This window comes from Triticum aestivum, chromosome 5D (genome assembly GCF_018294505.1).
Source record: "Triticum aestivum cultivar Chinese Spring chromosome 5D, IWGSC CS RefSeq v2.1, whole genome shotgun sequence".
Classification (NCBI taxonomy): Eukaryota; Viridiplantae; Streptophyta; class Magnoliopsida; order Poales; family Poaceae; genus Triticum; species Triticum aestivum.
In genome coordinates this window covers 292,421,935-292,432,642 of record NC_057808.1, presented here as the reverse complement: position 1 = coordinate 292,432,642, position 10,708 = coordinate 292,421,935, and positions in this window count along the sequence as shown.

The window sequence follows — 10,708 nt, the reverse complement described above, 5'->3', positions numbered from 1 at the left end:
GGCCGAGCGGTCCGCGGCGGAAGGCGGCCGGCGGAGGCGACGTGGCAGCGGTTGATTGGCCCGGGGCGGCGGCGCGATTTGTCCGGTGGGGTACGGACGTGTCCGGCGGCGGCGGGGAAAAATGCTAGGGTTTCATCTGCGGGTTATTTCGGGAGGGGAGGCATATATATAGGTAGAGGGAGCTAGGAGGCTCTAAATGAGGTGCGGTTTTCGCCCACACGATCGTGATCGAACGACCTACAGCATGGAAGTGACTTAGAGGAGTTTTGGGCTGGTTTTGAGGGGGGTTTTGCTGCACACACAAATGGACTTTGCGGTTACCCGGTTAACCGTTGGAGTACCAAACGACCTCCAAATGGAACGAAACTTGACCGGTGGTCTACCGGTGGTATACCAAGGCCACTTAACAAGCCTCGGTCCATTCCGAGAATGTTTGACATCCGCTGACGAAAGAAAACAAGAGGGGTGCGCCGGAGGAGATAGGAGTGCCGGATTGCAAAACGGACAACGGGGAAAATGCTTAGATGCATGAGACGAACACGTATGCAAATGCAATGCACATGATAAGGGATGCATGACATGAACAAAAAGCAAAACGAAATACAAAACCCGACCACGAGGGAATATCATAACACATAGCCGAAAATGGCAAGAGTTGGAGTTACAAATATGGAAAGTTACATCCGGGGGGCCGCGCGGGCCGCGGCGGAAGGTGGCCGGCGGAGGCCACGTGGCAGCGGTCGATTGGCCCGGGGCGGCGGCGTGATTTGTCTGGCGGGGTACGGACGTGTCCGGCGGCGGCGGGGAAAAATGCTAGGGTTTCATCTGCGGGTTATTTCGGGAGGGGAGGCATTTATATAGGTAGAGGGAGCTAGGAGGCTCCAAATGAGGTGCGGTTTTCGCCCACACGATCGTGATCGAACGACCTACATCATGGAAGTGACTTAGAGGAGTTTTGGGCTGGTTTTGAGGGGGGTTTTGCTGCACACACAAATGGACTTTGCGGTTACCCGGTTAACCGTTGGAGTACCAAACGACCTCCAAATGGAACGAAACTTGACCGGTGGTCTACCGGTGGTATACCAAGGCCACTTGACAAGCCTCGGTCCATTCCGAGAACGTTTGACACCCGCTCACGAAAGAAAACAAGAGGGGTGCGCCGCAGGAGATAGGAGTGCCGGATTGCAAAACGGACAACAGGGAAAATGCTCGGATGCATGAGACGAACACGTATGCAAATGCAATGCACATGATGACATGATAAGGGATGCATGACATGAAGAAAAAGCAAAACGAAAGACAAAACCCGACCACGAGGGAATATCATAACACATAGCCGAAAATGGCAAGAGTTGGAGTTACAAATATGGAAAGTTACATCCGGGGTGTTACAACCTGATCGCCCTCTCCCGTACAGGATCACGAAAGGCGGGGTTCTAGAGGACTGTTGTCCCTTCTCGTGGTGCACGCCAGAAGGGGGGATGGAGAAGACTTGCGTGGCGACACTATGATCTGGAACGATGTGAAACTATATGATACAGCGGCGGCTAGGTGATGACCCACAAGTATAGGGGATCTATCGTAGTCCTTTCGATAATTAAGAGTGTCGAACCCAACGAGGAGCAGAAGGAAATGATAAGCGGTTTCCAGCAAGGTATTCTCTGCAAGCACTGAAATTATCGGTAACAGATAGTTTTGTGATAAGGTAATTTGTAACGGGTAACAAGTAACAAGTGTAAATAAAGTGCAGCAATATGGCCCAATCCTTTTTGTAGCAAAGGACAAGCCTGGAAAAACTCATATATAGAAAAGCGCTCCCGAGGACACATGGGAATTATCGTCAAGCTAGTTTTCATCACGTTCATATGATTCGCGTTCGGTACTTTGATAATTTGATATGTGGGTGGACTGGTGCTTGGGTGCTGTCCTTACTTGGACAAGCATCCCACTTATGATTAACTCCTATTGCAAGCATCCGCAACTACAAAAGAAGTATTAAGGTAAACCCAACCATAGCATGAAACATATGGATCCAAATCAGCCCCTTACGAAGCAACGCATAAACTAGGGTTTAAGCTTCTGTCACTCTAGCAACCCATCATCTACTTATTACTTTCCAATGCCTTCCTCTAGGCCCAAACAATGGTGAAGTGTCATGTAGTCGATGTTCACATAACACCACTAGAGGAGAGACAACATACATCTCATCAAAATATCGAACAAATACCAAATTCACATGACTACTAATAGCAAGACTTCTCCCATGTCCTCAGGGACAAACGTAACTACTCACAAAGCATATTCATGTTCATAATCAGAGGGGTATTAATATGCATAAAGGATCTGAACATATGATCTTCCACCAAATAAACCAACTAGCATCAACTACAAGGAGTAATCAACACTACTAGCAACCTACAGGTACCAATCCCAGACTTAGAGACAAGAATTGGATACAAGAGATGAACTAGGGTTTGAGAGGAGATGGTGCTGGTGAAGATGTTGATGGAGATTGGCCCCCTCCCGATGAGAGGAGCATTGGTGATGACGATGGCGATGATTTCCCCCTCCCGGAGGGAAGTGTCCCCGGCAGAACAGCTCTGCCAGAGCCCTAGATTGGTTTCGCCAAGGTTCCGCCTCGTGGCGGCGGAGTCTCGTCCCAAAAGCTTGCTTATGATTTTTCCTCGGACGAAAGACTTCATATAGCAGAAGATGGGCACCGGAGGGCCACCAGGGGGCCCACGAGGCAGGGGCGCGCCCAGGGGGGTAGGGCGCGCCCCCACCCTCGTGGCCAGGTTGTGGGGCCCCTTTGGTATTTTCTTCGCTCAGTATTTTTTATTATTTCCAAAAATAACTTCGGTGGAGTTTCAGGACTTTTGGAGTTGTGCAGAATAGGTCTCTAATATTTGCTCCTTTTCCAGCCCAGAATTCCAGCTGCCGGCGTTCTCCCTCTTTATGTAAACCTTGTAAAATAAGAGAGAATAGGCATAAGTATTGTGACATAATGTGTAATAACAGCCCATAATGCAATAAATATCGATATAAAAGCATGATGCAAAATGGACGTATCAACTCCCCCAAGCTTAGACCTCGCTTGTCCTCAAGCGGAAGCCGATAACGATAAATATGTCCACATGTTTAGAGATAGAGGTGTCGATAAAATAAAATACGGACATGAGGGCATCCTGATCATTCTTATAACAGCAAAATATATGGATATTGTCATATTATTTCTTATGCTAAAGTAACAATCTATTCACAATGCAAAGTATGAAGCAGAAACTTCATTGGGAACTAACAAACTATAATCTCAGTCACTGAAGCAATTGCAATTTATCATAACATCAGAAAGAGTCAATATAAGAGCTTTTCAGCAAGTCCACATACTCAACTATCATTTAGTCTTTCACAATTGCTAACACTCACGCAATACTTGTGGTTAAAGAGTTTTAATCGGACACAGAGAAAGATAGGGGCTTATAGTTTCGCCTCCCAACCTTTTACCTCAAGGGTAATGTCAACAATAATAGTTCATGCTAACTTACATCCAATTGGACATATATATCAGGATCTTTCCAACACATTGTGCTTGCCAAAGGATAAAATGTAGAAAGGAAAGGTGAAGATCACCATGACTCTTGCATAAGGTAGAAGATAAAAGTAAAAGATAGGCCCTTCGCAGAGGGAAGTAGAGGTTGTCATGCGCTTTCAGGGTTGGATGCACAAAATCTTAATGCGAAAGAACGTCACTTTATATTGCCACTTGTGATATGGACCTTTATTATGCAGTCCGTCGCTTTTATTTCTTCCACATCACAAGATCGTATAAAGCTTATTTCCTCCACACTAATCAATCATACATATTTAGAGAGCAATTTTTATTGCTTGCACCGATGACAACTTACTTGAAGGATCTTACTCAATCCATAGGTAGATATGGTGGACTCTCATGGCGAACTGGGTTTAAGGGTATTTGGAAGCACAAGTAGTATCTCTACTTGGTGCAAAGAATTGGCTAGCATGAGGGAGAAAGGCAAGCTCAACATGTTGGATGATCCATGACAATATACTATCTCAGATATAAGAAAACATAGCCCATTACGTTATCTTCCTTGTCCAACATCAACTCTTTAGCATGTCATATTTTAATGAGTGCTCACAATCATAAAAGTTGTCCAAGATAGTATATTTATATGTGAAACCTCTCTTTCTTTATTACTTCCTATTAATTGCAACGATGACCAAAGCTATGTTTGTCAACTCTCAACAACTTTAAATCATCATACTCTTTATATGTGAAGTCATTACTCTCCATAAGATCAATATGATCTCTTTTTTATTTCTTTTTATTCTTTCTTTTTCTTTTATTCACTCAAGATCATAGCAAGATAATCAAGCCCTTGACTCAACACTAATCTTTATTATATAGCTCATGGACTCGATTACATAGAGGGATCATAAAGCAAAACTCAAAACTAGATCATATCAAAACTTTATTCTACTAGATCAAGATATTACTAAAAGGATCGAACTAAGAAAAACGGTAAAGATAGGAGTGTGATGGTGATACGATACCGGGGCACCTCCCCCAAGCTTGGCAGTTGCCAAGGGGAGTGCCCATACCCATATGATTATATCTCCTTCTTCGGAGGTGGTGGTGTGATATTCTTGGCGATGATACTCCTCAGGATACGATTCTCTTCCTCAAGCTTATTGAGTTGCTTCTTGAGATCCAATATCTCCTTACGGAGCTTATCCGTGATGGTTAAAGCTCCTTGCACCCATGGATGTTGCATAGCTGCAGGGGAACAAGTAATACTCTTTTTCATATTCTCATAAGAAAGAAATCTAACATTGGAAGGGATAACCGAGTTGGGAATAGCCGAGCTATGTAGTTCCCCCATTGTGAATCCAACTCGGAAGCGAGAAGTGACTTCTTGATCCTCCTCCATGGCATCTATCCTCTTCAAATCAGCCTCCATCTCTTCCTCCGTTGCTGGCCCAAAGTGGTCAACATCGCTGTTTGTCCTTGATCTCGATGCGGGATGAGACACCCGGCTCTCCCCGACTGACTCTTGAGAAGACATCTAGCTCTAATCTGCAGCAGCGACAGCTCGAAACAAAAACAGAGGATATTTGCATGATACAGGAGTCAAAACCTTCGGGAGATTATATAATGAATTTTTACCGACCGAAAGAAGTATCGTGCAAGAAAACGGAGTCTGGAGAGCGCACGAGGTGCCCACGAGGCAGGGGGCGCGCCCAGGGGGGTAGGGCGCGCCGCCCACCCTTGTGGAAGCCTCGTGTCCTTCCCGGACTGCTTCTTATTTTTCGATTTTTCTAAATATTCCAAAACGGAGAAAAATTGCCATTAGAACTGTTTTGGAGTCGGTTTACTTACCGTTCCACATACCTATTCCTTTTCGGAGTCTGAAACGTTCTGGAAAGTGTCCCTTATGTATTCCTCCGGGGTTACGGTTTCAATAATATTAGTTTCAACATTTATGGGATTACCTAAGATATAATATTTAATTCTTTGACCGTTCACCACCTTCGGATTTGTGCCTTCGAAGTTGTTGATTTTTATGGCACCGGAATGATAGACCTCCTCGATAACGTAAGGACCTTCCCATTTAGAGAGAAGTTTTCCTGCAAAAAATCTTAAACGAGAGTTGAATAGCAACACATAGTCACCTACATTAAACTCGCGCTTTTGTATCCTTTTGTCATGCCATCTTTTAAATTTTTCTTTAAACAATTTGGCATTCTCATAGGCTTGGGTTCTCCATTCATCAAGTGAGCTAATGTCAAATAGCCTCTTCTCACCGGCAAGTTTAAATTCATAATTGAGCTTTTTAATGGCCCAATATGCCTTATGTTCTAGTTCGAGAGGTAAGTGACATGCTTTTCCATAAACCATTTTATACGAAGACATACCCATAGGATTTTTATATGCAGTTCTATAGGCCCATAATGCATCATCAAGTTTCTTGGACCGATTCTTTCTATATCTATTAACAGTATTTTCCAAAATTAATTTAAGCTCTCTATTCCTCAATTCTACTTGACCACTAGACTGTGGGTGATAAGGAGATGCAATTCTATGATTAACATCATACTTAGCAAGCATTTTACGAAAAGCACCATGAATAAAATGTGAACCACCATCAGTCATTAAATATCTAGGGACTCCAAACCTCGGAAAAAAACTTCTTTAAGCATCTTAATACAGGTGTTATGATCAACACTACTAGTTGGAATAGCTTCTACCCACTTAGTAACGTAATCAACAGCAACTAAAATATGTGTACACCCATTAGAGGAAGGAAAAGGTCCCATATAATCAAAGCCCCAAACATCAAATGGTTCAATAACTAGTGAATAATTCATAGACATTTCTTGACGTCTACTAATATTACCGATTCTTTGACATTCATCACAAGATAAGACAAACTTACGAGCATCCTTGAAGAGAGTAGGCCCCTTACGAAGCAACGCATAAACTAGGGTTTAAGCTTCTGTCACTCTAGCAACCCATCATCTACTTATTACTTCCCAATGCCTTCCTCTAGGCCCAAACAATGGTGAAGTGTCATGTAGTCGACGTTCACATAACACCACTAGAGGAGAGACAACATACATCTCATCAAAATATTAAACGAATACCAAATTCACATGACTACTAATAGCAAGACTTCTCCCATGTCCTCAGGAACAAACGTAACTACTCATAGAGCATATTCATGTTCATAATCAGAGGGGTATTAATATGCATAAAGGATCTGAACATATGATCTTCCACCAAATAAACCAACTAGCATCAACTACAAGGAGTAATCAACACTACTAGCAACCTACAGGTACCAATCCCAGACTTAGAGACAAGAATTGGATACAAGAGATGAACTAGGGTTTGAGAGGAGATGGTGTTGGTGAATATGTTGATGGAGATTGGCCCCCTCCCGATGAGAGGAGCGTTGGTGATGACGATGGCGATGATTTCCCCCTCCCAGAGGGAAGTGTCCCCGGCAGAACAGCTCTGCCAGAGCCCTAGATTGGTTCCGCCAAGGTTCCGCCTCGTGGCGGCGGAGTCTCGTCCCGAAAGCTTGCTTATGATTTTTCCTCGGACGAAGTACTTCATATAGCAGAAGATGGGCACCGGAGGGCCACCAGGGGGCCCACGAGGCAGGGGCGCACCCCCACCCTCGTGGCCAGGGTGTGGGGCCCCTCTGGTATTTTCTTCGCTCAGTATTTTTATTATTTCCAAAAATAACTTCCGTGGAGTTTCAGGACTTTTGGAGTTGTGCAGAATCTCTAATATTTGCTCCTTTTCCAACCCAAAATTCCAGCTGCCGGCATTCTCCCTCTTTATGTAAACCTTGTAAAATAAGAGAGAATAGGCATAAGTATTGTGACATAATGTGTAATAACATCCCATAATGCAATAAATATCGATATAAAAGCATGATGCAAAATGGAAATATCACTAGGGTAGATCCTGTCAGGTCGGCCGTGCGAGTAAACCCCATGTCCAAGTCAATAATAGCCTCACTATCCAAAAGAATCGGAAACAACTGAGTAATTAACGCGTCCGTTAAGTATCAATTAATGACTGGATTTGTGCCATTTTTGTTCTTGTCAGTGACATTTTCCTATGTGACCACAGGAAATCTAGACGTGCTCATTCTCAGTTGCATTGTCAACCCAACACTCCCTCACTTTCTTTCCTTTTTGACCAAGAGCTCGGTTAGGCTGGCCCCAGCCCCACTTTATTTTCCTTTTCAACCAAGAGATCGGTTCGTTATCCAGTCTTTGTAATAACTTTTTTCCTCTATTAGTAAAAATGTAGGTGGTGTTCTAGTGTTCGACAAGCCGACGAAGCTAGCTAAAGTGGCAGAGACATGGGGGAGCAGCAGGGGCCCTGCCCCCCTAACATCTGAGATTTACACCTAATTAGCCGATGAACAGCTTGGAGGCTGGATGTGGGTCCCATCTTGGAGGCGTGTACTATATAGTGTACCCCATCTCTATCCTTCTCTTGGAGCGTGTCAAGTATTGCTTCCCATGTGTCCCAAGGCATCACATGATTTTATTAACAAATTGAAATTTCCACGTGCTATGCACGTACCCACATACTATTAGTAGGTAGATAGAGAAGAGAAGAGATGTAGATAAAACTCGATCAATAACCGCGCCACCGTGTTCAGGTTGCACTTTGTATGACTCACATGTGGTCGCAGACCCTACATTAAGTGGACAACTAGATGTGTCAAATTATCACGTTAGTTGCCGCTTCGTGTGCAAATGCGCTCCACCGTGGGTGTACCCACGCATGTGCGGGAGGGGACGAGTGCGTGCGTGCACCTCTTCTCTTCGTCTCTCTCTCCCTCCCTCCCTCTCTCTCTCTCTCTCTCTCTCTCTCTCTCTCTCTCTCGTCTAGTACATTTTAGTGACATCGCAAGTCTTATAGCCTACTGACTAGGCCTTATTAGACTGGCTCTAAAGTTACTCTCCACTGTGTGCAGCGGGCGGCGCCCTCGGCTGACACGCCGCTTCAATGGCGGATACAGTGAGAGGTCGCGTCCAGGGGGGTTCAGCTGGCGCCGGGCAGGAAGTGCGCGCGGGAGGGGGAGGGGTTTTTGGTGGGCCAGGAAGGTGAGAAGCCAACTTGGGATCGGTCCGGACGGGGAAATATCAGGTGCCCCCATCCTTTCGATGCTCCCATACTCCAACTGCTAGTACTACTGTAGTACACTAGTGTGGGCTACGTAGAGGGCGTAGTAAGCAATCTTCTCATCGTTTTGCGAGTTGACAGGACACATCAAAGTAGTAATTTTCTTAAACGTACATTAAAGTAGTAGTGTATGTGTCTCCAAAGAGGGCCGACCATGTCCATGGCTACCATCCCATTCCGTGCTCCATCATTGAGTATGTGCACAATTCACGTGCCATTGAAGAAACAAATTGCGTACGTGCTATTGAAGAAAATAAATAAAAAAACACGCCAGTGCGTCATGGTTGAACTTTTATTCATTCACGTGTGGTTCCCGACCCTCCACTAAGTGAACAACTACTACACACATCAAATTATCATGTGACCTGCCTCTTGATCCAGAAATGAGCTCCACCGTGTAACCGCGTGTGTGTTAGGGAAACAGGCAAAGAGTACGTGTGCCCGTGCATGGAATTCTTCTCTTCGTCCACGTACTCCTTTTTTGCGGGTGATTCGTGCACGTACTCGGCCTACGTTTGTGACCATTGCTGAGTCTCACTTATCTCTACTTCTCTACATGTACATCTACATCTGCATCTATGTCTACACTACATCTACATCTACATCTACTATAGCACATCAAGTTTTAAACATGAGACCAGCCATTTTCTTGCATGACACGACCTAGATGTTGGATGTCCCACGTGTTGGCAAAAGGAGGAAGAATGATTTTCGACGACCGAGAAGGACCAAGAAACCGCGTGGCGGAGCGTCTGCACTCAGCCCCTCCCAATGCTAAATAATTAAATGAAGGATGCTTAGAGCATGGCTAATAATAGAGCCAACAATCGGCTATAAGGAGCTCCCATGTCATCTACAGACAACCTAATAGCCGGTATGTACAGTAATACATTCTAAATACTACTTTGTGAATAGTTGGCCCACCTTACAACCTCACAAACTGTCTTGGGGTTCGTGTTGCAGCTGGCTACTAGTGAAGGGCCCGCTTCTCTTCTTTCTCCTCTTCTCTCTCCTACAACTAAGCAAAGATATAATATTTTAATCCTTATAGCCTACTTATGTCACCTTATTGTACTTGCTCTTAACTACAATAACTTAAGCACCTACGCATTGGAGGCTTTAGTTGCTAAACTTTTTAATGTGCTTAGCACCTCATATTAGGACCGGTGCATTGGAGGCTTTAGTTGCTAAACTCTTTAATGTGCTTAGCACCTCATGTTAGCACCGATGCATTGGAGGCTTTAGTTTTTTAAACTTTTTAGTACTACTATAGAATCAACCAAATCTTCTACACATTTAGACTATAGGAGTAGGAAACACGGCAAGCCTTGTGTAGTTACATCATACGTACATGCCCACCACACGCTATCACCATATTTCTCAGCCTCCGTGCGACACCTAGCTCTAGTAATCCACCAGCCCGTATAGCTTCTCGCTCCTCATCTCTCTCAAAGTGCGTCCGGCAGGCGATTTTGCCGTCGATTGAGGTCGGTTCGCTCACACTCGCTCCCACGTGTTAGAGATATGCCAATAGCATTCTAAATCTAAAAATAATAGTGATATGACAATAGGAAGCACTTTGACCGGCAGACCAAACGTGACAAGTGTGCCGTGAGTGGGTCCAGTTTCTCGTAAGGTGACTTAGAGCATCCACAATGTGTTGATTTGCTGCCTCTTAGCTACCTCTAAGACCTTAGAGGCTGGTGCTATACTGTAACATCCCAAAATTCTAAATTTTGGAATGTTATAATAAATAGATAGATTTGATTGTTTGTTGGATTGTTGTGTGATTGATTGACTGAAAGTGAGTGAAATTCGAAATCTTTTGAAAGTTAAATGAGAGGGAATAAAAGGACTTTCCCAAACTTTCATTTTGCTTTTATGATCTCCATGAATTTAAATTCTTTTCATCACAAAACCCTCGAGAGAAGATGACATGACTTCTTCCATTTATTTAAATGAAAAGGGGTGTTG